Source organism: Pan troglodytes, chromosome 23, assembly GCF_028858775.2.
Source record: "Pan troglodytes isolate AG18354 chromosome 23, NHGRI_mPanTro3-v2.0_pri, whole genome shotgun sequence".
NCBI classification, from domain to species: Eukaryota; Metazoa; Chordata; class Mammalia; order Primates; family Hominidae; genus Pan; species Pan troglodytes.
The window spans coordinates 41,893,431-41,920,889 of NC_086016.1; the positions used below are offsets into that span (position 1 = coordinate 41,893,431).

The window sequence follows — 27,459 nt, forward strand, 5'->3', positions numbered from 1 at the left end:
TGAAACTTGAACCCAAATCTCCTGTGTCTAGCTCTTTCCCCTACTCCAAGGACCAATCTTTGGTCCTTGATTTTAAGCTCTATCAGCAACTCAGTCACAAGTGGACTTGTTATGTTTGGAGAAGGTCAGAGATTCCAATTTTTTATTTTTAAATTCATTCATTTTCTCCTTTTAAAATCTCTGTGTGTGTTCAAAGAGTAGATTGGAAGCAGAGGAACTGGAAGAAGAACAGAATGTTCTGATAGTTCAGGCAATAAGTGATGAAGGCCATAACTAAGGCAGAGGTCATGGGCATAGTGTGAATCTCCACTCTGTTCACTCTCCTCTTACACATATACTTTTACATGTAATGTTAAAGTGTAGAAGTTATGGGATCGGGCTCTGAATGTATGTGGCAATGAGAGAGAAGGAGGAGTCTACAGGGACTAAGTTTCTTTTTGGGGTGACCAAGTAAATGACTGTTGGTGTTCACCAAGATGAACATGATCCGAGGGGTCAGTTTGGCAGGAAAGATGGGGAATTCTGCTTCGGACATTTTGAATCTGAGCAACAGGTGGGAGATGTTCAGGGGACAGTTGAATAGAGATAACTGAAAGAAGAGGGTTTGGGGCTAGGTTCATAGACTTCAGAGTAGTCAGCATATAGAAGGTGATTGAGGAGGCAGATGGGAAGTAGGAGACAGGGTAAGATTAAAGACTGAAGTCCCAATAAACAGTGAGGGAGTTGGTTAGGCTTGGCAAAAGTGTCAAGTGTTACCCGCTTAGTGGAATTAACCCTGTTCAAGTGACAATATGTAAGGGGTCCTTCTTATCTGCTTTCCTCCATTTGGGGGCACAATTTAGTTGCAATACCGTAACATCCACTAAATACAAATATTGCTCTATGGTAGCTTGGTTGGTTTTCTCCTTTAATTTTTTGAACTTGAGGTTCTATAAAAGTGAACACAGTTTGCTTTGCCTGACTTCCAGGACACCATTTCTCCTTCTCATCTCCTTGACTCATCCGTTCTCAATTCTATGACCTCTCAACTTTGAAGGAGCCCATTCTCTAACCTCTTGTCTTCTCTATCTATATTCACTCCACAGGTAGTGTTATCCACTTGCAAAGCGGTAAATACTCTTCGATTCTGACAACTCTCAAGGTTTTCTCTTCAGCTTCTCCTGACCTCCAAACTCGTGTATCTAACTACCTTGACCTCTACTCCTGGTCTTGCCTTCCAAACCTGCTCTCCCACGGTCTCTCCTGTCTCAGTAAATGACACATCCTTGCTTCTAGGTTCTCAGGCCATGAACCTGGGAGTCACCTTAACTCCTGTGTTTGTCTCTTATAGCTCTCATGATATCCATGAGCTTAGCTTTGAAATACAAGGTGGCTACCCAGTCTAGATAATAAATGATTTATTGATGCTACATTCTAATACAAGATACAATAACATTATCTATGTTTCTAGACTTTACGATCACCCTGTATATTCAAAATCCAACCACTTCCCACCACTTACATCATCCTGTTTTAAGCCACAACCATCTCTGGTCTGGACTATGAAAGTAGCCTCTTGTTTTTTTGTTTTTTTTTTTGAGATGGAGTTTTGCTCTTATTGCCCAGGCTGGAGTGCAATGGCGCAATCTCGGCTCACTGCAACCTCCGCCTCCTGGGTTCAAGTGATTCTTCTGCCTCAGCCTCCCGAGTAGCTGGGATTACAGGCATGCACCACCATGCCTGGCTAATTTTGTATTTTTAGTAGAAATTGGGTTTCTCCATGTTGGTCAGGATGTTCTCAAACTCCCGACCTCAGGTGATCCATCTGCCTCAGCCTCCCAAAGTGCTGGGATTACAGGCATGAGCCAACCATGCCTGGCCAACAGTAGGCTCCTAACTGGTCTCTCTTCTTCTGTTCTTGCTCCCTTGCTATCTAATTTCAGCACAACAGCCAGAGCTACCCTTTTAAAACTTAAAACCCAAGTCAGATCATACTACTCCCCAGTTCAAAATCTTCCATTGGCTTCCATCTCACTCAGAGTAAAATCCAAAGGCCTCGCCATGGCAACAAGGCCCTACATGTTCTGCTCTCTCTCTGATCTCCATCCCAACTCCTCTCCACCTCACTCACAATGTTAAACATGTCTCCACCTGAAGTCTTTGCACTTGCTAGTCCCTATACCTGCAAAAGCTATTTCCCCAGATGTCCATCCAGGAAGTACTGGCTTCTTCACTTTGTTCTAGACTTTGCTCAAATGTCCTTGGATTTCCCAACGTAAAATCACAACCCCCATCTCAGCCACACTCCCTGTGGCTCTTGCATCATTTTATTTTTCTCCCTAACAGTAGGACCATCTGATGTACCTCCTGTTTCTCCCTTTACCAGAATGTAAGATCCAGGAGGGCAGAGATTATGTTTTGTTCACTGATAGTTTTCCAGCACCTAGAACAGGCCTAACACAGAGTAAGTGTTCAAACTTTATTTATTGAATAAATGAAATGAGAATGTCTGAATTCACACTATTAAATAAGAAGTACATATTTTACCATAAAGTTAAATTGAGCATAATTATAGCAAGAAGTTCAGATATTGGCCAGGTGCAGTGGCTCATGCCTGTAATCCCAGCACTTTGGGGGGCCAAGGTGGGCAGATCACTTGAGGTCAGGAGTTCGAGACCAGCCTGACCAACATGGCGAAACCTCAGCTGTACTAAAAATATACAAATTAGCTGGGTGTGGTGGCAGGTGCCTGCAATCCCAGCTACTCGGGAGGCTGAGGCAGGAGAATCATTTGAACTTAGGAGGTGGAGGTTGCAGTGAGCCAAGATTGCGTCACTGTACTCTAGCCTGGGCAACCGAGCGAGACTCAGTCTCCAAAAAACAAAATAAAACAAAAAACAAAACAAAACAGAAGTTCAGATATAAACAAATGACCCCTCAAAAGGAATTGATTAAAAAAATTTTAAACAAAGTATGGTTTAAAAAAGAAACTTCTCCACTTTGGCTAAGTCCAGATTTCACATGTTACTTTATCCTCCTCATCTTGCTGCTATTTTTCTGAGTATCTCATGATAGTGAGTACTGAAATGCTGGCATTCTCACATTAGGGTCTTTATTCTTAGGATCTGCCTTTGCACTCGTTCAGTTACAGAGCTGTTATGAAATAAACCACTCAAGTGGCCTTGCTTCCCTCCCACTATGCTCTACATAACATGTCTGTCAATCAGTACTTACTACCAAAATAACTTGCCTTTGAGATTTTTCTGTTCTGCAATCTGTCCCATGCTTGTAAGGGGAAGGATTATATTCTGCTCCCTGGGGAGTAGTGCCTGGTGCAAAATTAGCTTCCTCATTAGGGTACAAGCTGAAAACACCATGATACTTTCCATGTAACACCATTCAACATTTTCCCTTCGCTCCCACTCCCCAACCATAGAATTTTAGGGACTCCTTTAACCATTTCAAAACCATCGACTTGGGAGCTATCAAAGAATAAGGACTGTAGCCAGAGGATTTCAGCATTTAAAAACTTGGCAATAGAGCTGTTCAATATAATGATCCAAGAAGGTCCTTAGGAGGCTGAATAATTCTGAGGTCAAGGTTGAGACGTTATTATTTTTAAAGTAGCAAGATGTTGTTATTTTTAAATTTTATCTTTATAACATGTGGAAATGGCAGAGATCCTTTTCAGATATAACCAGGATTTAAGAAAATTTGACAAACTTGCATTAATAAAAAGAAAGCCTGTTATTAAGGAGCTACAGGGCCGGGTGCGGTGGCTCATGCCTGTAATCCCAGCACTTTGGGAGGTTGAGGCAGGTGGATCATCTGAGTTCAGGAGTTCAAGACCAGCCTGGCCGACATGGTGAAACCCCATCTCTACTAAAAATACAAAAAAATTAGCCAGGCATGGTGGCAGTTACCTGTAATCCCAGCTACTTGGGAGGCTGAAGCAAGAGAATCACTTGTACTTGGGAGACGGAGGTTGCAGTGAGCCAAGATCATGCCATTGCACTCCAGCCTGGGCAAGAAGAGCGAAACTCCGTCTCAAAAAAAAAAAAAAAAAAAAAAAAAGGAGTTATGGATAGCAAATTACTTCCTTTAACTCATTTGACAAATATTTACTGAGCATTTTCTGTCACCTTGACACTTTGCTGATTCTTCTTTTCTATTTCAATAAAAATGTTGGGCAATTATAACCAAGGAAAAGGTTTTAAGAAAGTAAATTTTAAGCAAGGTTTAGATATAAAGAAGCAAAGAGATGGAAAAGGATGCCATTTCACATTGCAGAAAAAGTTTAAATTTTAGAACCCCAAATTGAATCTCTCCTTGACACTCTCCTCTTGGTATTCCAGGGATTAATGCTAGGAACATCCCAGTGAGCCAACATTTCCCTCCTCATCTTGGATCCAGTCCCCAAACTCTGAATGGTGCCACTTAGCAAGTAGCAATGTCTCTAATTTTCTGTAAAAGATGCAACGTTGGCAATCCATTTTCTAGCAAGAGCAAAGAGAAAGGAAGAGGCCTTCACAAGTTGCAGTTGATATAGGGGGAAGGGTGAGTGGTACATTTAAAGGTAAGAACTAAGGAAGTTGAAGGTAACAAAACTCAAGGTCAATGGAAAGTCTTAAATCCCAGAAAGCCTTCAGCCTAAGACTCAACAGAAATTGAAGTCCCAGAAATTGAAGGAACTGGTTCCAACTCATGCTGGACTGTGGCAAACCTGGGGTGAGAATGCATCCCAGCTCAGAATGTTTCTTCTTTTTTTGTCAAGAGTAATATTAGAGGCTGAGTGTATGAACAAAGCATCTTTCCTGGGATTTTAACATTGTGAGTGATCGAGGGTGCTCTTAAATAAGTTCCCCCAAGAAGCCCTAATGTTCCTCTGGATGCATGACTATACTAAGAGAATAAGAATTTTCCTTAAGATCAGCTTGCTGATGGGCCATATCAAGAACTATAAATTTTCTTATGTGAACACAAGTGTTCAGGGGGGATATTGTTAAAACTGAAACCAAGCATAAAGAAGCAAAAGTGTTTCAGTGAACCTCCTGCATTTTAGTTCAACTCTGGCAGCAAGAAAACAAAACCACATAATCTAAGGCTCACGCCCAACTCTCCGAAGCCCCATATGTGCTAGTTCCTGTGTGGTTTGCCTACAGACTGCAGGGCTGACTAGGGTTAGTTTGGAGGAGGGAGTAAGAGGTGGGGAGGAGGAGGCACAGTTAATGGATCTGTAAACTTGCACCCTCTTTCAGAGTGGTACATGGAAGACAGCACAAAGTGGATCCATACTCTGAAATGCAGTAACTCTGATGCTTGAATTTGTCTCCCTTCTTGCCAGAAAGGATTCTAATAACTCGGTGTCAAAGCCAAGACATAAACTCAACCCCTTCTCTTCCAAAAGGTATGTCATTATACAACATCTGTACATATACTCTAGAAACTTTGAACAGTTTTATAATTTGCAGAATGTTCTGTATGAGTTAATTAAAATGAATCTCACTGGTTCTCTAAATATTGCTTTTAAGTCCCATCAGCTAAGGTCTCTAAACCTTTTGCTGTGACAATGTTTGTGGTGATGGGATTTGACTTCTATCAAATGAACTGGGAGAACACTTGTTCCTTACCCAGTGCATAACACAAAAATCTCCACAAACTGGCTTCAGAAGCATCTCAGGGAAAGATTTTCAACCTTGGGATCATGGAGGTAAAATTCCACTTCACCATGGTCAGAATTTAATCCAAATTGGAAGGGGTTGGAGGGGGTGGTAGAGGGCTGAGCAGTGATGAATGAACACTAGCACTCTGAGGTCAGGATTTCTCTCTTTGCTTGAATTTCTAGTTCTGTTCGCATTTTTGTTACCTGTACAAAGGACACCAGTTTTCATTCCTTTACAAAAAGAAAACTTTATGTTGAAGTGTATTTTGGAAGGGTATTGTCTCTCTTCGTACTAGCCGTTAGGCTCCATCCCTATGACTGTCTCTGGTTTAGGCGTCCAGTCTGAAGATAGCTGCTTTGTGTTCTTTGTCCCAACTCTTCCTGAACGTGAGGATTGAACATACCAACCAAAGGTTTCACTAATTTAAAATGTACTGTATTGCCCTGACAGGTATACTGTCAAAAAAAATTTACCATATTTATCTACCTGGAATTAGGCCTTCTTAATAAAGTGTATGCAGCATAATTTGCACACTATTGAACATATACATCCCTAGATAAACTAGGAGTGGGAAATGTTTTAGATCTAAACATCCAATGGGAAAAATTTCGTGTGTTCTCATTATGTTATCTGAGGATGGGAAACTTCAGGTCGAAGAATCTTTTGTTCTATGCAGCAATGTTTGTCATAAATGGTTTAGTTCTTTAGTGGCTCCTTTTTGTTTCTTATTTTTGGTTTCGGAAAGAGTATTTAGCAGAAGTTACTCTCCTTTAACAATCCAGTATTTTATGTAAAACTTTATAAAATAATTTTATAGTGATTCTCCTTACAAAACCATCTGCTATTACATAAGGAACACTGTGTAAATAGAGGACCACCTAAGTATATTTAATTTTCAAATACGAAAAAAATCTGACTCATGCCCTTTTTTGTTTTTTTGTAAAAGAGAGGTGGCCCTATATTATTGAATAAAACTGCTTTTTTAGATTGAACTTGGAGTGTCTCCCATGTGGTAAACTGAAATCTTATTCTCCCCAAATTGTAATAGATTTTATCTTTTTAAAAATGACTTTACTGAAGCAGAGGAGGAGATGATCAATCTATTCAATATGAAGAAATATTTCTGTTGCTAATACAATATCCTTTTGAATATTTCCCACGTCTTAGGCCCTGGTGAAAATCCCTTTCAATTGTTCTGTCTACCTCGTAGGGATGTTGTAAGAATAAATGAGTTAACGTAGATATGAAGTGCCTTAGGAAAAAGGCGCTATAAAAATGCAAGGTGATATCATGATTAGTTGTTTCTTTGACTCTTGATCATTTTCTTCCCACTTCTTATACAAAATGTCTCTCACTTATTTCCTGAAGCCATCTCTTTTAGAACTATTGCTTCCTAGAAGAGCTGAAAATGATCCTAGTTCCAACATATTTATTGATTCCCGGATAATAACACCCACTGGTGTTGATGACTGACAGGGTTCATGCCTAAACTTGAGTAGAACTTGCCCTTTTTTCCTGGGTCAAGAAAAGTCTGCAATTGTTCGAAAATGTGTCAGTAAGTGTGATTCCATCAGGATTTCTTAAATAAGTAACAGTTGCTGCTGGATAATCCTGGGGGCAGATGATTCATTTTTGTGCCCCTATCAAACAAACTCAAAACTTGTTAAAGAATCTTTATAAGTTGTTTGAATCAAACAATAGGGTCGCTAGGTCCCCATTTTGTCCATTTGAGGTATTTGCCCAGCATACCTTGGTCTGTAAAGAAATAGTACAGCCTTGGCTGGGCGCGGTGGCTCATGCTTATAATCCTAGCACTTTGGGAGGCCGAGGTGGGCAGATCTCCAAAAATAAATAATAATAATGATAATAACACAGCCTCATGAGTCTTTTTTTTGTTTTTTTTTTTGAGACAGGGTCTCACTCTGTCACTCAGGCTGGAGTACAGTGGCACAATCACAGCTCACTGCAGCCTCAACTACCCTGGGTTTAGTGATCCTCCCACCTCAGCCTCTCAAGTAGCTGAGACTACAGGTACACACCACCACACCTGGCTAATATTGTATTTTTAGTAGAGACAGGGTTTTGCCATGTTTCCCAGGCTGGTCTTGAACTCCTGAACTCAAGCGATTCACCTGCCTCAGCCTCCCAAAGTGTTGGGATTACAGGTGTGAACCACTACACCTGGCCTGCCCTTTCTTTTCCTCTTAAAAATTCTTAAGAAAGCATGGTCCTGTTTAACAAATAAGAATTTTACAAACATTTATCGATCAATTACTATATGCCAGGCCTGGCACTAGGCACCAAGTTCTCTTCAACAGTGTTAACATTAAGTTTCAATAAACTTGAGTCAATAGGAATTCAGTAAATAATTTTTAAAGATTGTTTTCTTTTTAAATATGTATTTATAAACAAAAATTTTAGAGAATTAAAAGAAACTATCACGAAGTGTATGATGATAAAAGTCTTATATACTCTCCAAAGAAAATGTTAAGACATACCTTAAGAAGATAGTGAAGAACAGCCGGGCACAGTGGCTCACACCTGTAATCCCAGCACTTGGGAGGCCAAAGCAGGCAGATCATCTGAGGTCAGGAGTTGGAGACAAGCCTGGCCAACATGTTGAAACCCTGTCTCTACCAAAATACAAAAATTAGCCGGGCATGATGGCAGGCGCCTGTAATCCCAGCTACTTGGGAGACTGAGGCGCGAGAATTGCTTGAACCCGGGAGGCAGATGTTTCAGCGAGCTGAGATCATGCCACTGCACTCCAGCCTGGTCGACAGAGCAAGATCCTGTCTCAAAAAAAGGAAAAAAGAAAAGAAAAGATAGTGAGAAAATAACTGAACATAAAACATATAGAAAAGTTGAAATATTAGTACTCACTACCTAGGTTCAACAATTGCTAACTCTTTGCCGTATTTGCTCCATCTATACCTATTTCTTTCTGAATTACTTGTAAGTTGCAGATAAAATAATACTTCACTCCTAAATAATTCAGTACTCATCTAAGAATAAAGGCATTCCTCTATCTAACCACAATTCCATCATTAGGCCTAAGAGGATAAACAGTAAGTCCTTAATATCATCTGATAGCTAGTACAGATTTAACCTTCCCCATTTGTCCCCCAAATGTCTTCTATACCGTTTTTTAAAAAAGGAATCTAATTTTTAAAAATAAGAACATATTTTGCTGTTGGGTCTCATGCTTCTTTCTTCAACACTGGATGTTTTTAAAGATTAAGCCAGTTCTCTTGTACCAGGTCCCACTTTCTGAATTCGTTGTTGCCTCATGGTTAATTTGTTCCTCTAACCACTTTATTTCTCATAAGCTCCAAGTTAGGACTAAAAGCATGATTTGATTTTGATTGAACGTTTTTTGCAAGGTGCCACTGGGTGCTCCATATTGCGTCTTATCAGGAGGTACAGAATGCCAGGTTGTTCCACTGTGCATGATGCCAAGTTTGATCAGGGCTTGAGGTAGTGATCTTGCTCAGAGGATCTCTTGTTGTACAGGCACTTTTTCACCCTTTGCAATTAGCAAGTACTCTCAGGGGGTATCTCAAAGTGTATCTCATAAACACTTTGGCACGGTGGCAATATCCTATTTCCCAACAAACTCTCACCCGGTGACTTTAGGTAATAATCTTTGCCTAAATTGATTATTTCATTGGAGTTCATATATATTTTTAATATGCTTTGAAGATGGACTCGACATGCAAATTCATCATTATCAGCAGCAATAGTGGCTGGAAATATTTATTGGGTGCCTAAGTTCAGGTAATAATAATAATGGTAGGTAATGTTTATTGAGTGCTTGCTGTGGAGCCAAGACAGCCTCGGTGTGAGCCCAGTCTTTCACTTACTAAGCGAATGAACTGGGACAAGTTATTCTTTTTGTGCTTCAGTTTCTTAAGCTATAAAATGGGATAAATAATGGTGCCTATCTCGTGGGATTGTTCTGAAGAGTAAATGATTTATACATTTAAGTTTCCTAAAACAGTACCTGTTATTATTGTTATTTGCCAAGCATTGTTCTAATACTTTGTAGGTACTAACTCGTCTACTTCTCCTAATGGTGCAATGAAGAAAGTGCTAATATTACCCTTTTTTCACAATGAGGAAACTGAGGTACAGAGAGGTCTAGTACGTTGCACAAGGTCACTTAACTAGTACCTGGTGGAGCCAGGATTTGAACCCAGGCTATCTGGTTCCTGAGCACTCTCTCTGATGATGGGCACATGCAACGAGGAGTGATACAAGTGGAACTGAGTGGAAGTAGCCCTCGCACACACTCAGACTTGAAGTTATTGAAAATCCGGGAGGTTGCCACCCAAACACATTTAAGGTTTCATTCATCTGAATAAGAACAGCATTCCACTAAGCACAGATAAGTACTCTTATTACATTTACATAGCTTAAGGCTCTGTACAAGAAACCTTGAACATAAAATACTTGGAACAGAAAAGAGTAGGAGAACTATGAAGTAATGGGGGGAAAAAAATCCCTGAAAGGAACGATACAAGCAGAGAGTTATGAGACCTGGGACCTCAGAGCCTCGGGGTGGAAGATGATATTTTGATATAATCAGGAGGGAGAAATTTCCTCTCATTTTTCACATTTCTGTACTATATAAGATTTTACCATAAAACACAAGAGTATAAGCCATTGTCAGATTTATAAAAGGCCATGGTGGATTTCCTTAAGAGACGATGGATGACTGTTGTTAGTAGGTAACTTCCCTGGTTGGTTATCTCATACACTCAGATATTCCATAAGTCAGCCTGTGGCTTCTGAAACTGTATTGAGAAAAAGCTGTATAAACTAGGTATTGGTCCATGCTCCTTCATTAGCATTACAAAAGGGTTCGACTGCTGAGTTGAATCTTATCCACTCCTTCAGTGGCCATTACAGAAAGCTCTCAAGTGTAATTTTCTAAAGAGAACTAAAAATAAATAAGAAAAAAAAAATCCAGCATTAATAATGGTTCTTTTTGCATTTCTAACACAGTCATTGCCAAATTGGTTCTGCCTTTTTGTGTTTTTTAATGAAAAGCAGCCTAATTGATCAATTGGTCATGAATAATACTTTTTCGTTTGTTTTTCTCCACACCCGCCAGCCTTCTAGAACCACGGGCTTAATGTGTCGGCCTACAAATGGTTCATGATTTGTGTTTTTTGTCTAGTGCTTTATGGGAAAATATTAGAAACAAACTGCTGAGAACTCAGTAGGAACTCAGTAAATAATAAGTAGATAGTTCTCTTGTTAAATATGATTTTAAAGAAACTCTTTCTAAATAACTAGGAAATATTACAAGGGAAGTACAAAGTGGGGTGGAAAGCCTGGCTGACTTGTAATTTGAAATTTCTCTTCATCATTTTATAGGTCACAGAGTTTAACCCTTTATAAAACAAAATGTAAAGTCTGATAGCTGAAAAGGCTCTCCTCCACTAAATAGATTTGTTTGAAAATATAGATCATTAAATCGGTAAGAATAATAGGAGAATCTCAACCAAACATTGAGACAACTAAGAAAATTGTCTAAATCTAATACCTTATATCAGTACTTTAAGTTGACCATAAATACACTGATATCCATAGCACATAGGTTCTTACTGGCAGTGGTAGGGTGGGTGGGGGAAGGGGAGTGTCACAGACACATTCAAGATGTCAACGAAAGCTATGAAAACTCTCCCCAATGGGGAAAAAAAACCAACGTTGCCTAGCACTTATCCTACACAACTTTGTACAGAATTTCCGTGGGAAATTCTGGTGTCCATCCATCATAAATCACCTGGTGTCCACCCATATATCCTGAATAGGAAAAATTGTCTTTCTCTAGAGTTATTGTACACTGATCCTGATGGAGCTTTAAAAAGAGTTGTCGTGCAGGCTCATTGACTTTGGGAGGACAAGGTGGGAGGATTGCTTGAGCGCAGGAGATTGAGACCAGCCTGGGCAACATGGTGAGGCCCCATCTCTACAAGATATTCTTTTAAAAAATTAGCCAGGCCCAGTGGCCCGCACCTGTAGTCCAAGCTACTCCAGAGGCTGAGGCAGGAGGATCCCTTGAGCCCAAGAGATCAAGGCTGCAGTAAGCCGTGTTCACACCGCTACACTCCAGCCTGGGCAACAGAGTGAGATCCTGTCTCAAAAAATAAATAAGTAAATAAAAAGAGTTGTCATTATCTTGTTTGATCTGGCTATGATCTTTGAGGTAGACAGACCACAGATTTTACCTCTCATTCTGCAGAGTGGGAAAAGCAAGGCTTGGAGAGTTTCTGGGACTTGCTCAAGGTAATTTGCTAATGTCTGCCAGGACGTAGCACCAAGCCTGTCACACTGTAGGCTGTACCCCTTCCACAACACTGGTCCAAACACAGGATTCTGGAGATGCAGGAGCCCTCGATGGGCTTCCGGAAAGCTGAATTCTGGCTCTACCAGAGCTACCCACGTGATCTTAAACAAGTCACCTAACTTCCCTGAGCTTCAGTTTCTTCCTTAGTCAAGTGAGAGGTTAGACTGTGTGTTCTCTGAAGCCCTTTGATTTTCTGCAGAAAACTACCTAATCCTACTGGATCTGGGAACAGAGGGAAATGACCTTTTCTGCCATAAATGGCAAGACCCTTCACCCTTCCCTGTAGGGCATAAGAGCTGGCATCCAATTCTTAACGGATTCCCTTGCAATGTCCAAATCCCATTAGAAACTACAAACATCTCAATAGTGCCTTTGTGGGCTGCTTGGGTGTCATGCCGCTGGCTGCCTCACTTGCTGCAGGGCTGACTGTCCACATCAATTATACTCCAACCCTGTGCTCTGCAATGGGCAGACATCCCATGAGATTTTATTACCCCTCTTGGGTAGTTCAGGGAGTCATATGGAAGTAAATAATGCTGATGGGCTTATTTTGGGCTGATAGATTCTTATCCTTCTAAAGAGGTTATGCCTTTCAAAGGGCACAAAACCTTCTCCTTGATTTTTTATTACGAACAGTTATATCCTTTAATGTCCCAGAATTGTTCTTGGAAGTTGGAGACTCACAAAAGGGCCTGCAGCTGTGAATGCAGAAGTCCTGAGACTAGGGGAGGACATCACCACTCTCCCTTGGCCTTTGGAGTCATCCAAGCTAAGTGCTAATATTTGTGATTACCAGGTGTTGATAGGAAATTGGGCCCCTGTGTCTCAGTCTTTTTGTGCTTCAAATTTTCTAAGGGAACTTCAGGCTGGCAAGTGGAGTTAGATCAACTTGTTACAGAGAGTATCATCTGCTCAGTACCGTGTCAGGTCACTGGACTGTGGGAGGTTATACTGACCAGCGATGAGAGTGACAGAGCAGGAGCTTGGCTCCCGTATTCTGTGTTCTATGCTCAGCCTCACAGATGACTCACTGTGCCTCATCGACTCCTCTGTCCTCGAGTGAAATTATGCCATTCTTTAACCCACTATACAAGAGACTTTTGAAGATTTATGTGTTGCTACCCCCAACAATATCTCATTTGTACAATGCAGAACATGGTGCTTTCTTATGTAAACAAACTCATTTTGTGGAATTTTTATTTCCTAGATCAATATTTTTAAATAGACTACTAATTCATTTTATAAACCGGATACTGTAAGATTTTATGCGTTGACACTTGGTACCCTGTAAGTATCCAAATAATCAAAGAAGGAGAAAGTGTGAAGTCAAGGAATCCCCTAGCTGAAAAGAAATTCCCAATACCTGGAACAAAAAAGATGGAGCTTTTAGAGAGCAGACTTTGTTTTCCTCCAGTGAAGATCCACAACTTCCATTTTTAAATGTAAGATGTAAGGGAGATTTATGATACAGCCTACTTTGTCAGCTCGTATTATTTCATAAAGTGAAGCGTCAATTAGGTGTTATTATCATCAAGAAAGCATGCTGTAGTGCTTCATCTTGTAGATGCTATAAAAATTACCTGTCTGATTACTTTAATTCATCTTTTGGCTACTGTCTGCAGAAATTCACTCAGTCCCTAGCTCACAGGTATGCAGACGTACTGAGAACACTTAGGGAAATAAAAGCAAAAAAAAATTGGGTCCTTTCCCCTAAGGAATGAACAGTGTATTTGGGAAACTAGGAAAAACAAACAAACAAAAAAATGCTACCACAATGCAAAACTGATGAGGAGATTAAAAAACAGCTCAAGATGGAGATTTTTAGAAAGAACTTCTTGAAGGAGGTGCATCTGTAGGCTGAGAGAGATGGTTTAGCAAGCAGGCATCAATGCATCCACAAAGCTTTACACTTCAAGGAAATCATAGGAGAAACAGGGTCTTCTTTGCTGAAGATCTGTTTATTTTGCAAACAACAAAGAGTCAGAAGAGCCATGTGAAGTTTCCATGGGGAATCCAGAAACTAAACTTCTGCCACTGGAAATTACCTCAAGATCTTTTCCCAGATAGCCTGCTCTTCCCCTGCTTCCAATCATGTCCCTCAAAGTCTTCTTTTTCAAGCATAAATATCCTTAGTTCTTGTAACCACTCCTCCTATGAGGCAGTTTTGCGTGCTGCCATTATTTTAAGCACCCGCCTCTGATTGGACTCTAGCTTAGGGCCTCTCCTAAGTCACGGGACTCAGAATGGAGCAATGCTCTCCAGGAGTGATCTGAGGATGCAGAACACCATGGGGTAGTTGCCTCCCTTGATCTGTAGCCTATACTTCTATTAATATGGCCCATGATTGCATGAGCCCTTTTGGCACCCATGTCATACTGCTGACTCGTACCGAAATTGTGGTCAACTAAAACCCATGAGTTCCCATGCACTACTACTAAGCCAGATCTTTCTTTCTTTTTCTTTTCTTTTTTTCTTTTTTTTTGAGACCGAGTCTCGCTCTGTCACCCAGGCTGGAGTGCAGTGGCGCAATCTCGGCTCACTGCAACCTCTGCCTCGTGGGTTCAAGTGATTCTCCTGCCTCAGCCTCCCAAGTAGCTGGGATTACAGGCGCCCGCCACCACGCCCGGCTAATTTTTGTATTTTTAGTAGAGACAGGATTTCACCATGTTGGTCAGGCTGGTCTCGAACTCCTGACATTGTGATCCGCCTGCCTCGGCCTCGCAAAGTGCTGGGATTACAGGCATGAGCCACCGTGCCCAGCCAGATCTTTCTTATTCTGTACTTACACTGTTGATTTAAAAAAAAAAAAAAAAAAACCCTAGGACAGAGGTTTAAATGTAAAGACATTTATTTCTATTCCACTCGATCATTTTGATAACAACTTGTCCAAATCTTTCAGAGCTAGGGTATTAGCTTCCCCTCCCTGCAGGTGAGTACTTACCTGCTGGTGCAGCTAATCTCATGATGGATCTCTGGCCTCTAAAGGGCCACAACTTCATTGTCTCTTTCCTATCCATAAATTCTCTGCAACCCTGGATGAATCTGCATCCTTAGACAAACTAGTGGGCCTCAGTCTTCCTAAGTAAGATAGGAATAAGTGTGAATGGCCATTTCCTCCTTGCGGTGAGGATATGCAATAATGAGTTCGATGTCTGCAAAACCCTAAGGAAATGTCACTCAGAGGCAGCATTAGATGAGGGGAGAAAAAGTTTATTTCAGGCTCTCAGCAGCTTTCAGAAGACTTGATTATCCTGATCGCTACGTGTGAAAGTTAATGACTTCATTTTTGCAGTTATTTTAAAAATATAACTGGGTTATCTGATTTTTGGTTGTAGTAACATCACGTGATGGTCAGTATCATTTTACACATTATTTGTAATGTGAGCAAGTGCCATAAAGTATATCTGCAAGACTCATTTAAAATGACTCTCTTCCCTCCATCCCCTCCCCCAGCCCCATCCTCAACTCTACCCTCTTCTGTTTGTAATACGGGACTACAAAGATCTTATAGTTTAGGTTTCCATCAGACTTTTGGAAACCTTTAAAAGACTTACCAAGCTAGCTTAGAAGTTCATAGATTTTCATCCCTGGCCAGCGCAGAGAGCTCACAGGTAACTTGTGTAATATTTATCATTTCAAGCTAATAGAAATGTCATATTTCAAAACACATCCCTGAGAGCAGTTTTTTTGTTCCTTATAGACAGGTGCAGGGAACATCCAAATTTTTCTAGTCTGCCATTCTAATGCACATTGTGATGTTGCTCTTGTGACCCTATAATTATTAATTTTCCAGTAGCCCCTCCCCAACCTTTCACGTGATTTTTAATCCAGGGCCTGGGCACTCGTAGCAGAGTGTGATCCTAGGACCAGCAGCAACGGCACCGCCGGGGAGCCTGTTAGAAGTGAGGATCTCAGGCCCTGCCTCAAACCTATTGAATCAGAATCTAAACTGTGAAAAAATTCCCCTGGTGATTCTTATGCACAGTAAAATCTGAGAAGAACAGATCTAGAGTGAAGGGATTTTCACTCCCATTTTACCCGCTGTAGACCTTATGTTGTAATACAAAACTTACAAACTTCCATTTGGTGTTTATTAAAAGGTTAGAGTCCTTAGTTAAAATGTTACCAGATTCAAATGTTCTGTTTATATATTCAGCTATTTCTCAGTGTATGTAACTGGCTTTAAAGTACTCTTGTCGACCAGGCATGGTGGCTCACACCTGTAATCCCAACCCTTTGGGAGGCCAGGGTGGGAGGATTGCTTGAGCTCAGGAGTTTGAGGCCAGCCTGGGCAACATAGCGAGATCACATCTCTACAAAAAAATTAAAAATTAGCCAGGTATTGTGATGCATGCCTGTAGTCCTAGCTACAGGAGGCTGAGGCAGGAGGATCCCTTGAGCCCAGGAGTTTGAAGTTGTAATGAGATATGACTGAGATACTGTACTCCATCCAGCCTGGGTGACATAGTGAGACCTTGTCTCTAAAAAAAAAGTGCTCTTGCCTTTCTGGGTTCTTGTGGAGCAGGGGTTCTCCCCCACTCCCACCAAGGACATTTGGCAATGCCAGGAAACATTTTTTGTCACAGTTTGCAGGGAGAGGTCCTACTGGTGGGTAGAAGCCAGGGATGCTGCTAAGAATCCTACAATGCACAGGATGGGCCCCCACAACAAGGACTTAACTGGCCCCAAATGTCAATAGTGACAAGGTTGGAAAACACCAGTATATGATTTATAAAGACTCAGATGTGCGACCATAAACCATAGAATGCCATAGGAAAATAGAGTCATGTGGCATGTCACTATATGACCAGGCAAAGAACAAATAGACCAGCAGTGGCCGGAGTGATGGTGGTGGGGTTGTGAGTGGCAGGGATTGGAAAATCCAGCCACAGATGAAAGGAGACATCTAGGACCAATGCTAACTGGTACTCCGTGCACAAAGGCAGTCAGCTTTAGAGGACAGGGCTAAAAGGCTGGGCATGGTGGCTCACACCTGTAATCCCAGCACTTTGGGTGTCTGAGGCGGGTAGATCATCTGAGGTCAGGAGTTTGAAAACAGCCTGGCCAACATGGTGAAACCCCGTCTCTACTAAAAATACAAAAATTAGCTAGGCATGGTGGCGGGCGCCTGTAATCCCAGCTACTCAGGTGGCTGAGGTGGGAAAATCGCTTATACCTAGGAGCTGGAGGTTGCAGTGAGCAGAGATTGCACCACTGCACTACAGCCTGGGTGACAGAGCAAGACTCCATCTCAAAAAAAAAAAAAGAAAAGAAAAGAGGACAGGGCTGATGTTCAGGGACTGGACACCAGGTATGAGCTCCAGGAGGGGTGGAAGGAGGTGTGGGAGAAATAGAGAGAGAGAAGGCTTCAGTTCTAGAGTGGATACCAGGTATGATCTCAAAATTGTGTTAGACATGGAAAACAAGAAAGGATTTCAAGTATTAGCATAGGAGTACACAGGCAGATTTCAGGTAAATCCAGTAAGATGAAGACTCAGGAACAAGGCAGAATCCTGCTTGCTAGAACTAGGGTGCCTCAGAGCCAGGCCAGCAGCAGGCATGACCGATGCCGAGTCAGCCAAGTGTTCAGCTAGAGTGAGCTTCTTAAATCCCTCCCAACTGAGAAGGGGCTTAGTACTGAGTCTACAGCACGGTTGACTTGCAAGAAGGGGTCAAGGGCTGCCAGCTATGGAGAAAGGTAGACCAGAAGTAAGCCAGAAGTAGGCCAGTGACAGTGGCCACTGAAAAATCACGGGATAAGAAATGGAATAGAACTCGAGAGGTCCTCTGGGTCATTCCCCTACTGCAAGGTGCACCTAAATCATTTCAGAAAGATTATCTACGCTTCAACTTTAACATTTTCAGAGAAAGATTTCTTAAAGACCAGTGGGTGCCTTATAATCCATCGAAGTCAAAACTTCTTCCCCATTTCTAACCCTAAACACCTCTTCCTGGGATGTAAAGCAAGTGTCTTTCATCCCACCCTGCACACAATGTGATTTCTGACATTCAGTAATGATAAAGAACACAAACTGCCCTCTGCAACTGCCAAGCACAGCCACCCCTTTTCCAGGCTAAAGCATCTCAATTCCATTAGTGTGTTGCCCTGAGAGTCTCTCCCCGACCTTTTAATCCCCTCATTATCCTCTGGACCTGCTCCAAGCCTTGCCTGCTTGAAATAGTTACCACCAAATATGTATTTGTTAAATAAAAGCTGTGTGCAGACTACCCTTTTGCCATGGAACACAAAGAAGGAGGAATATAAAAGAATATACACAGTTTTGTTGGTTTTTATTAGTCTCTCTCCTCTCTCTCCAAGGAGTTGTCAATCTTCTCTGCACTTATAGTCTAGTTGGAGCACTAGTCCTTAGGCTAAATTCCACCAAAACATTTTGGTTGTTCAGCAAACGCTTTCACTGTGACCCTCACCTAAGGACGATAGAGTACACCATCAAATGGGATAGCTCTAATGTGAATTTAGCTCTAAATAAAACTAGGATAAATGCATTTGTTCAGTTCTAGAGAAGGCATCGTACTGTCCTGTGGATTTCATTTCGAATGAGCTGCAAAACAAAGTTCTTTTCCATGGAAAGGATTTACTCAACTGAATTCACTCACTTTGCTGTAGCTGGATTAATCTCATTTCACATCATGTCTCTAAGTAGAAAAGTAAACTGATTTACAGCAGGCTAAGTGGATATGTTGATGCATCCAGCATCAGTGAGATTTATTCCAACTAGATTGCAACCAGAAAATGGTGTCCTGGTTGTTTTTGCTTCTATAAAGTAGTCGCAAAAGTGCACCACTTTCGTACTCGATCTGAAAAACAGTTTATCAAAGTTACAACAGATGAGGTATTGTGGGATGCGACAGAACGTACGTACGTCAAATGAAATGAGCATTTCTGCCTTCCCAGATCTTGAAACGGTCTTTTGCCCCCCAACCTTATAAAAAAATATTCATTTTAGGCCAGGCACGGTGGCTCACACCTGTAATCCCAGCACTCTGGGAGGCTGAGCCAGGTGGATCACTCGAAGTCTGGAGTTGAAGACCAGCCTGGCCAACATGGTGAAACCCCATCTCTACTAAAAATACAAAAATTAGCTGGATGTGGTGGTGGGTGCCTGTAATCCCAGCTACTCAGGAGGCCGAGGCGGGAGAATCACTTGAACCCGGGAGGCAGAGGCTGCAGTGAGCCAAGATCACGCCACTACACTCCAGCCTGGGCGACAGAGTGAGACTCCATCTCAAAAAAAAAAAAAAAAAAAGAAAGAAAGAAAGAAAATCATTTTATTCTATCCCCATGTTCTGAAAGCCACCCTTTTTTATTTTTGAGTTGTGTTTCACGGGGCACTGCTCAAGGTAAACACCCAGCCCCACTTGTGGTTGAGCAGGCATTGACCCCACACTGGCTCCCTGCCAGCACACCGCCCTGGAGCCAGCCACCACCCTGTTCCTTGCTCCACCTTCTGCTTTCTGCAGCACACTCTTTCTTCTTTTTCTTCTGCATCACTCTGTATTTCCAAAGCCACAATCGTGTCATCCTCTCGGGACTCTCAGTCTCTGTCTATGCTGGTGCCCTCTCCTTTGTCTCTCCCAAATTGCTGACTTTATTCCAGCTTCTGCTTCTAACACAATAAGACTGCTATTGGAAATGTTTTTCTGACTTCTATAGCTGGCAGTTTCTATAAGCAGAAGTTACTTTCAAAGGAAAGAACTTGTGGAGATGAGCCTGGGGTGTCACAGGGCTGTTACATGGGTCACATGTAATAATGTGTATCAAAAAGCAATTTGTAAACTGTAACATGCTCTTCAAAAGTAAATTATTACTGTATTATATGACTTTAGGGTTTAAAAAGCAGCTGGATGATATGTAAAAATTCAAGGCTCAGTAGCATCATTGGAAAAGAAAATTAGAAAATGGGGAGGGGCACGGACGCTTCCATCAACAAGCTAGGGGCCTCTCAACATTTTTTCCAGCCAAAGCACACCCATTTAGCTGAGAGCATACACTCTCTTCTGAGGACTGCCTGCTCACCATTCTGGACCTAAGGCCTTCCCTCTTGCTTAAGCTCCCCCATCCCTCTCATCGCCACCTTCCCAAATCCTAGCTGACCCCAAGGGCTAACCCCCAATCCACCCTCCCTTCCCAGCTCTGCCCCAGATTAAGTGAATCTCTTTCTCTCCAGCACTCAGTCTTATGTTAGAATTATTTATGTGGGCATTGATCTTCCCGGATTGACTGTGACCTGCTGAAGGCAGCAGTGGTCCTGGCATCTGCCACAGCCCCCTCCCCCAACAGCACTTCATCACCTCCGTGAACGGAAGTGAATGGAAGGAACAGCTCAATTAGGATGGCAGAGGATCAAGGAGAGAATTCCACGGACCCAAAGCATCCTGTAAAAAGGCTTTGTCCCCAGAGGTTGGTCTTCAATTTGGAAAAATTCCTACCTGAGCAACTGTAGGACCCCTCTGAAATGGAACAGGGTCTATTAGACTCGTAAAAACCCTCAGTGATGAGTTGGTTATTATTATTCTCTTTACTTTTCTGTACATTTAAAGTGTTTTATATTTTAAATTGAATGTAAAAAGATCCCATCCTATTTAAAAGTTAGTGAGTTGAATAAGTTTCATTATAACTTGATTTTCTTCCTAAAGGTTTTCCTATAGTTCAAATTATAAAAATCATTCTTAGATTCCCAGCTTAGTTCCCCCATGAAATCACGAGTTCTTAGACTGTGTTTCACACAATGCCAGGTCACATTGCACCCTTACTGAAAGGAACTTCTTGTGCAGAGTGCGGGGCTCTTGGAGAAAGAAAAGTACCACTTTTTTAGCACATTAAAAACAAATCCTTGAGCTGTTTTATTATTTTAATACTTTACCTTTGGTGGAGCAGAAATGATTTATTTGATGGTTTTGGCAGGTGACTTTTTTTTAGGAATCATCTTTAACACTATTAGCCATGTAACTATTGCCAAGTACATAATAAGTACTCAATAATTATTATTATCTTTTAATTAAAATGTGATGCACTTCTAAACTAAAGGTAATTTCAGTCATGTAGAATAGAAAGCAATGGGTGGAGCTTCCAATTGCTTCTCTTTGGTATTCATTAGAAATCATTTTTGAAACTGAGAAGTTGGGGGAAAGATCAGATATTTTTATGGAAACTGCATTGATGACAGCAGTGTAATTTTGTTGGTAGTGATTGATACACAATTATTTGAGGGATTTACTGTGCTTATGGATCAGCGCTGTGTTGTTACTGTAACAGAGGATTGGCGCAGAGCCCTGGCCCAGTGCAAAGCTCTCTAACATCGTTTCTTTTCCTTCATCAGCATCCCAAAGCCCCGCTCTCTACAACTCCATGCAGCACAGTCCTGGCACAAACCCCTAACCTGAAACTCCAGCCAATTTCCCTAACAACACGCCTCTCCCCTTCACCTGCCAGATGCTTCTCGTTCTCAGACACTGCACCCTGAAATTGGGAGCTTTCACTGAGTTAAAAAGGCAAATATAGAATTACCTAGCTGTATCAGTATTTTAAGTGCACTTGTAGACTTAAATGAGAGCTCTTGTACAAAACCACTTGTATTCTTTCTTAAGATATGCTAATTTTTTTCTCTCTTTGATTGAACTGTTGACCTTCTGGATATATGACTAGTTATTACTTCAAGTATGTTTGGAACTATTCTTGCCCTAACTGTTCTAAAATGTAATTAGCATTGAGACATTATTGTAGAAGCACAGCACCTGGGGCTGGGATCTCATTAGATGGCAAAAATTGAGCAGAATTGTGCATGCTCCATGCTCAAAATATCTCTAAGAAAAATTAATGGCATTAGGGGGAAAGTTAAAATTGGTGATTTCTTAGGCCCTTTCTTGCTCACATATTTGATTTGTATGAGGATCCAAACAGAGAGGAGATTGTGGTTCTTCTGTTTAAAAAATGAAGGCAACTCTGCTTTCTTAGAACTCTTGTTATGTAATGTGGCTGCTGTCACATCTCTGGGTCAACCAAAACCAAAATAATACATTTTCTGGCTCTAGCTTTTTCCCGCCTCAAGAAATGCATAGCATTTTTAGGCATTATCTGATTTATCCTTGCAACAACAGATGTTACAGAGAATGAATATTCTGTAAGAGGTAGTTAACAAAGTATGGAAAAACTGAGGCCCAAAGAGGTACTATAACTCACGGGTTTTTCACGCTCCTCCCTGAACATTCCCGCATCTCTTCTACTGGGGAGGGAGCTCTTTATTTTCTGAATTGAAAAGCATTTCATGCCTCCTGCTCAGCTATTTCAGTACTGGCTCCTAAGTTTGGCACCAATCCCAACTGTTATGAAATCGCAGGCGAATAATAACGAAGTTCTTCATTGCTGGGATCCCAAAAGGTTATCATTTCGAGTTCATTGCAGGGCACTTTAGATGTCCATATTGGGCCCTAAATGATTGGAACCATCAGGAGAGGGCTTGCCTGACTCTGCCATTCACCTCATTTGTAAATCTCTGCCATGTTTCGACACTGAGTTGTGTCTTGTTGTTTAAAAATAACTTCTCATTATAATAACATTTTCCCTTAATTGAAAAAATATTTCTGACCTGAATTTATTATTGTTATAGCTGTGTGAGCAAGCAGAGTCTTGTTTGCCTCTACAATATATTAATAATGTATTAATTAGCTTCCCAGTGCTGCCCAAACAAGGAACAAAAAGGATTTATCTAAATCATGAAAACTGAAGTGAAGCGAACACTTTGGTAATTATATTTTAAGGGCAGTCTCAGCATTAGATAGTGTGGCAAATTTTTGTCCTGCCTTTTGAGAGAAGATAACCAAAAACACCACTCAATTAACAAAAGGTTTGTTTAGTACCTACTATGCACAAAGTCTGAGAGGTAAAAGAGGTTAAGACAAATAAAATTGTCCAATTTATTTTTATGGCCATAGTTAAAAGGCAATAAAGGCAAGACACTGTAAGTATTTTGATTTAGCTACAATTAGCTGAAATATACTACATCAAATCATATGAAATTGACAATATCTGGGGGCTGGCTGCCATGACTCATGCCTGTAATCCCAGCACTTTAGGGGCCCAGGATAATCACTTGAGGCCAGGAGTTCAAGGCTACAGAGAGCCAGGGTTTACCACTGCACTCCAGCCTGGGCCACGGTGTGACCCTGTCTCTAAAGAAATAAAAATAAAAATAAAAATAAATAGAAGATATTGACAATAGCTGGCCCTATTTTTTACCCCAAAAGTGGTAATTTTATATAATTTAATCTAATATTAAGGTATTCTTGTCATACTGTACCAGCTCCTAAACATTAATACTTTTCATTTTACTTCTATTTCTAAGCTATCATTATTACAACAACCAAGAGAAGGTAAATACAGGTCAGAGATTTGACTCCTGTTTTTTGTATGTTTTTATTTTTGTAGATTCACAAATAACGTATGTTTTGCAGTTTTAAGGTTTCTAATTATATTAGACCCTGTTTTTTATTTTATTTAGAGTCATTGTCCTTGCTGCCTGTCCTTCACATGTGACAAGTCAATGCTTCATGCCATTTCCTTCACAATCTTCATGCAAACTCATCATCTCCATTTCCATCTATTCTTCAGAGATGTATGATTGCAGAAAACTCTCCTTTTTTGAAATATTGCTCAATAGAGATTAAATCTAACACCCAGTTTTACCTGTCTATCCTTGAATTACAGGTTACTGAGAAGTCAGAACAGATAGCCATAGAAGTACCCCACTAAATCCATTCTTCTATCTCCTTCAATACTTGACAAATATTTACCAAGCATCTATCTTGAGCAAGCATTGGAGTAACTCCTCCCATAAATATGAAGTTGTGTAAATAAGGATGCATGCATTCATGTAAATACAAGTTTAATGCTGGATATATATTGTTTTAAGTACCTGATATGTATTAGTCTATTCCTATCTAAGGGGATAAGTGCCATTGTTATTTCCATCTTAAAGACGAGGAAACTGAGGCCAGAGAGATTATATGAACTCCTAAAACCCTAACTCTTAACCACAGCATTCAGAATCTATCTGGTTATAGTGGAGGACCCAATGTCAAAAAAGCAAGTGCTTTTCCCAGACCATGAACACAATGTGTGACAAATTAGCAGTTCTTCCCCTTGCCCTAAGATAGTAAATATCCACCGAGGCCAACTTGTGTCTGTCAGAGAACAAAGAGTGGGCCTGTCACACTGTTTTCTCCCAAGAGGGTCCATCTGCCTCCGCTCCTTTGGTACACGCTAGGGGACACACACTGTCCAGCATATTCTTGCTGAGTCATATCTTACCCCACATCTTATCACAACCCTGCTGAAGGTCAGGCACTATCAAGAAAATGTTCACTCATCTTCTTCCCGTTATGCCCAATGTGTGAACTGATAACACATCTAAATTCAAAGAAAATCAACAGACATCACCTCAATCAACCTGAAAAGTCTGGTGACTCATTCCCACCCTTCTCACGGGGCTCCTGCTGGGCTGCCTGGTTCTCCTGAACCAGCCTCCAGGCCTCCTGCAGCCGGGGTGCAGCTCAGTGTTCGAGCCCTCTCTCTGCTGCCCATCAGATGAGTGTTGACTTTCTTTGGCACAGGCATTTGAGTTGCATTTGAATTGCAGAACATGCTACCCCCATTCTGTGCTGACTGTGACCCCACTTCATGTGCCCCAGAGGCAGGCTAAACAAGCTTGCCTTGGAAAAAATAACAGGGAAGAAGATGCTGACTCTCCAACCCCCAGAGTAAGTTCCGTCACTCTGGAGGTAAAGTCATAATATCTAAATATGGCTCGATTCATGTCAGGTCTTATAAATACACACACACACACGTGGATGCTGAAACCGTGCATGCCCTGACAGCCAAAAAAAAAGTCAAAACGACTTACTGTCTCATTAGCAGGACAAGACCTGATAGGCCAGCTCACCAGAATAAAGAATACAAAAAATGGGTATTTAACTTCTCTACACACACACACACACACACACACACGCACACACACAATCTGATGTAACGACCTCAAGAGAGCTGGTTGCCCTGGCAATGAAGAATCGTTTGTATATTCAAGGATTTTCTTGTTTAAATTTAAGCTAGCCACTTGAACTTCTCGAGCTTTCTTGAGCTTAGCTTCAGGCCTCCATCCCCAGACAGAGGTCTGACATCTATGTCAGCCTCTAGCAAGGCAGGAAGCTTAGAAGTCGGACCAAAACCTCACAAGCCAGCCAGCCTGGATTTGAATTTCAGCTCTATGGTTTCTCAGCTGTGTGACCTGGGTTAGCTGCTTAACCACCTTGAACCTCTATTTCCTCACCTGTACAATGGGAATAATAAAATTAAAACAAACTTGCATGGGTTCATTATGAAAATTAGATTGATTGATGACATAATACATAGCAAGCATTTAGAGCTGTGCCTGATTCCAAATGTGAGTTATCTGTAATAGTGACTTGAAATGGGTTTACACTGCCTGGCAGGAAACCATTCAATTCCTTTTTGTTTTTGACTTTAATCTTTGAAGCGCTTTCATCTCATTTCTTCTTATTTTGTGTTTGTGGAGAAGGAGGATGTTTAGCCATCCTTGGAGTACAATCTTTTATTAAAAACCATTATTAAGTCTCTTCAAGTTTCTCTTCTGCAGTAAATGATCTAGATTACTTAATGGTTCTGTTTTACATGTTTTAATCATTTATTTGAACCATCTCCAGATGTAGTACACACAGAGACATTGTCTAGGAAAATGTGTTACTGAAATTCCTTATCATCTGTGGTCCATTAGCTCAAATGTTTAAAACCCATTGTTTTTATTTTTATTATTTATTTATTTAGTTATTTTTGCAAGACAGGGTCTCACTCTTTTGCCCAGGCTAGAGTGCAGTGGCACAATTATAGTTCATTGCAGGCTCGAACTCCTGGGCTCAAGCAATCCTCCAGCCTAAGCCTCCCCAAAACTTCTTATTCTTAAGAGCAAAGCTGAGTTCCATCATATTGTCAGTTGGTTTCACTCCATCATATTGCCAAAACCACCTAATTCTCAGATGCATAGTTTAGCACAAGCCAAACCAGAAGAGACCATAGGTCATTCATTCATTATTCATTCAACATTTACTAAGTGACTGCTGTATGCCAGAGGCTGGGCTATGCTGTAAGGTCACAAAGAAGATACTTCTCAGTTGGGAGAGCTTACAGCTTGAGAGAGAAGACACACAAGCAAACAAATCATTACAAATGCCTTTCCATTGGGTGCCATACTTGAAATGAGAAGATGAGGCCAGGGTACCCTTGGGGCAGAAGGGAGGGAGGATTAAGCTCAGGGAACAGCTTTACAGAGAAGGTAACATTTGCACCATATTAAAGGATGGCAAGAATTGAGGAGTACAAAAAGGAGAATAGTCCAAGAAGAAACACCCAGGGATGATTTGCACATTGTAAATTTAGGTAACCTTACATGCCTTACATGGGGCTGCTGTGACTGAGGCACAGGGTCAAGGAAGGGAGCAGAGTCATAAAGCTACCCAGGTCAACCAAGGCCAGGCTAGGAGGCCTGAGCTTTATCCTGCAGGTGTGCAGAGCCAGAGGAGAGTGCAAGAAGAGACATGGCACAGTCTGATCTGTTTTGCACAAATCACTCTGGAAGCAATGAGGAGGGGAGAATGGAGGTATTTGAGCCTAGAGTCAGGAAGGAGAAGTAGGATGCCAGGGTTGTGGGGAAAGACGATAAAGCCCACACAAAGGAGGGCTGATGGAAAGATGGAAATCAATTTCAGGTATATTTAGGCCAGGTGCGGTGGCTCGCACCTGTAATCCCCACATTTTGGGACGCCGAGGCAGGTGGATTGCCTGAGCTCAGGAGTTCACAACCAGCCTGGGCAACATGGTGAAACCCCGTTCTACTAAAATACAAAAAATTAGCTGGGCATGGCGGCATGCGCCTGTAGTCCCAGCTATTCGGGAGGCTGAGGCAGGAGAATTGCTTGAACCTAGGAGGCGGAGGTTGCAGTGAGCCGAGATTGCTCCACTGTACTCCAGCCTGGGCGACAGAGTGAGATTCAGTAAAAAAAAAAAAAAAAAAATTCAGGTATATTTAAAATATAGTGTTTAGAGACCCATTAGTGGAAGATACCAGATTTGAGAAAGGGGAGGAAAAGACACGGAGGAGTCCAGAAGAAATTTCCAGATTTCTGGCCTGGATAACTGTGAGGGCAATGGTGCCAGATAGTGCCAGAATGAAATATATAGATTGGCACAAATCCATCTCTCAGAAATGCACCTCTGAGACATCTGTTCTGCTGAAGGTCAGTAGGGAAGGCCAACTTCATGTGCAAAGAGCAATATGTGTGTATTTCTTACTAGCCATTCTTTTTAAAATACTTCTTAATATATGGGACATACATGAGCTAAGATAGTATTCATGCAGGAGGTTTCATTTTTCA

At 41.3% G+C, this 27,459-nt stretch overlaps 1 protein-coding gene across 8 annotated transcripts in view; it reads left to right on the forward strand.

Annotated features, from left to right (window-relative positions):
• Nucleotides 1-27,459, forward strand: part of GRAP2 (GRB2 related adaptor protein 2) — a 90,783-nt gene that overhangs the window by 2,532 nt on the left and 60,792 nt on the right. For 2 of the 8 annotated variants that reach the window (XM_016939207.4, XM_054675911.2), the window contains exons 2-3: nucleotides 4,335-4,555; nucleotides 5,324-5,386. The gene's annotated coding sequence lies outside the window, so the exon portion shown is untranslated. Of the gene's footprint in view, nucleotides 1-4,334; nucleotides 4,556-5,139; nucleotides 5,387-27,459 lie in introns of those variants that run through there. The other 6 variants (XM_001166508.8, XM_024352896.3, XM_016939208.4 and 3 more) reach the window with 5 other exon arrangements.